Raw genomic sequence first — 3,203 nt, 5'->3', positions numbered from 1 at the left:
TTAAGCATAATACCAACAACTAATTTAGTAAGAGACCTATTATTTCTTTTAAATTTACCATTCATTTCAGGCAGATATGATGCAATTGTTTCATATATAATTCCAAGCAGTTTATTAAAATCAATAAACAAACTAGAATCATATTTGATTCTTCTATCATTACAAAGATCCTAAATATGTCTAGTATTTCACTTTTATTTTTCATTATATATACAAAAGTATAGTCAAAACAGTCGTTAAGATAAAATAATGTTTCTCATTTCATGTTAAAGTTCCACCAAGTTCACATATATTATAGTGTATTAAATCTAAAGGCTCAGATCCTCTAACTACTGATTTATGTGAACTCTTTGTTATTTTATTTTTACTACAAAAATCAAATTTTCAAAATTACTTAAGGATAGATTTGGAATTAAACGTAACATACTTAAGTTTGAAATTATGTGTTTGTTCACATGAAAGAGACATGCAATTATTAAAATCACACAACATGTAAGTAGGAGACATTTTATTAATTTCTACATTTTACTTAAACATACCATCAGTGGCATAATTTTTTCCAACAAAATTATCATTTTTAGAAATGGTGTACAAATCTACCCTTATAGACTGAGTAAACCTGCATTATTCAGAAGAAAACCAAATTCTTTCTTATCTCATTCTTTTTGTTGCTCTTTAGATTGTGGTTCTCATTCTTGAGTGGTTTGCCCGTTGGCTTCAAAATTGCACCGATCAATTTTTTTCTTGTTGTTTGAAACAACTAGTACTTCATCTTTCTGGTCTTGTTTCCAAGATTCTTACTCAATTTGGAGGCAAGTTATCAAACTCTCTTTAAAAAACTCGTTTCTTTTATGCTTGAGATAATGTTTTAAATCCTTCCAAACACGAGACAATTTGTCAATAATAACATCAATTTGAAATAGTTCATCTAAAACCATACCTTTATAGATGATCTCATGAGCTATCTTATGTGCCCTCCACCAAGTCAATATCATTTCCAATAGCCCCCAATGTCGTCCAGTCACCGTTGGTTGTCCCAAGACCACTATTTTCCTCCCCTAGTTGAGCACAACATCCTCTATCCACCAGATCATCAAACTACCACCACTCCCCTGAAAGCTTTGTTTCCTTCAAAGGCCATTTCCAGCCACTACGATGCCAAATCGTGGAATCGAACATCAAATTTGTATTTCTCAACTACTTCACCTCTCTTATTTTTTGGCTCCCATGAGCTTCTTTTGAGAAATTAAATTGAACAACCTCCTTTTTATAGTGTTAACAAAAAAACCGACAAAAAAAAACATAAGATCAGAACAAATTCCACTGCGTCGAAAATTGCAATGTTATGGATATCACGTTTCCTCCTTTATGTATTGAGATCCTTTTTCCATTTGTATTTTTTGAGTTAGCACTTAGCACTTTCTAAGAGCACCATCGGGCCACTGATGTGTTATTGTATATGTACTTTTTTAAGTTTGATCTTTTTTCTTTAGGTCGGGCCACAACGTTGTCATTTTGTGAGGGCTTAGGCCGCCACAAAATCCAGCTGAAATTATAGTCCTTTGTGAGGGATTTTTCAGCCACAAAATCACCAATTTATGAGGGTAAATACCGCCACAAAATCAGTGGACCGTTACCCATTGGGGCTGCAAAGGCCACCACAAATGCCCAATGGACCGTTGCTAGTTCTAGCTCCTTAGGCCGCCACAAATTCCTTGTTTTCTGACCACAAAAACTGCCACAAAGACTTTAGTTACCGTTGGATTTTGTGGCTGCTTTCGCCGCAAAAAAGGATCAAGATTTTTCTATAAATATCACTCCTCCTATCATTTTTCATTTCTATATTCTCTCCAAACTTTCTTTTTAAATTTTCTCTCCACCTTCTCTATACAAATATTATTTCTCCAAATTTTTTCTCTACCTTGTATCTTGAATTTTGGTAAGTTTTTATTTTATATTTTGTTTTTTAATTTTATTTTTGATTTGAAGTTATTTATTTAATGAATATTATTTAATTTTTATTTTGACAGTCGTGCTACTGTGTTTACTTCGAAGAGTTCTTTGTTGTGTGAAAGCTTCAAGTGAGACACTACCCGACATCAAGTTAGTATTTAATATATTTTAAATATAGATTAGTAAAATATGTGATTATTATAAATATAAGATATTTTTATATTATTTTTAAAATATATAAAAAACTCGTCATTCGAAATGTTAGTAGATTTATTTTTAAAAAAAATAGAAATTATGTTGTTTACATAATATATGATAAATAAAAATTTGAAACACATATAAAACTTATTGATTTTAATATAACTATTTTTTAAAAAACATTATTAAAATTTATGATATTAATATTTGTTGTTAGTCATTAAAAAGAGTTGTAGTTCACTACAAGAAATCCCCTCATTTGTGGCCAACTTTACAAATATTTTGTGGCAAAAAAAAACCATCATAAATTAGTGATCGAAAAAGTCCTCACAAATACAAAAATTGAAATTGGTCTTTATTTGTGGCTGAAAAAGCCCTCACAAAAGCTTTAAAATGTAGATGGATTTTGTGGCTGCCTAAGCCCTCACAAAATCACAACGTTGTGATTTTGTGAGGGCTTAGGCAGCCACAAAATCCATCTACATTTTAAAGCTTTTGTGAGGGCTTTTTCAGCCACAAATAAAGACCAATTTCAATTTTTGTATTTGTGAGGGCTTTTTTGGTTACTAATTTGTGAGGGTTTTTTTCGGCCACAAAATATTTGTAAAGTTGGCCAAAAATTTTAACCGTTTAAAAATATATATATGCTTTTTCCCGAAATTTCGACAGAGTATCCTCTGTAACTTCAACATTCCCAAATTTTGTAAAATCCCTATTCAGCTTTCAATCCAGTCATAATTCAAATAACATAATCAAATTGCTTAATACACTTCTCAAAAAAACTAAATAGACTTTCTAGACTCCAAAACAGCTGCAAATACATAGACTCAACCAATATTACAAAATGGTACTCAATCAAAGAGGCCTACCAAAAAAAAGAAGTTTGTTGAGACTTGAATCAAACAATAGATTCCTACTCAGCTGCTTGCGAGTCTGAAAAATAATAAGCAACATAAAGGGGTAAGTCACAAAGACTTAGTGAGGAGACAACAACCACCATCAATTAGAAGGGAAACACAAAAGGCACGAGTAACTGTTTAATCGCTTGACAA

Source organism: Cicer arietinum, chromosome 4 (assembly GCF_000331145.2).
Source record: "Cicer arietinum cultivar CDC Frontier isolate Library 1 chromosome 4, Cicar.CDCFrontier_v2.0, whole genome shotgun sequence".
Classification (NCBI taxonomy): Eukaryota; Viridiplantae; Streptophyta; class Magnoliopsida; order Fabales; family Fabaceae; genus Cicer; species Cicer arietinum.
This window is presented reverse-complemented; position numbering follows the sequence as displayed.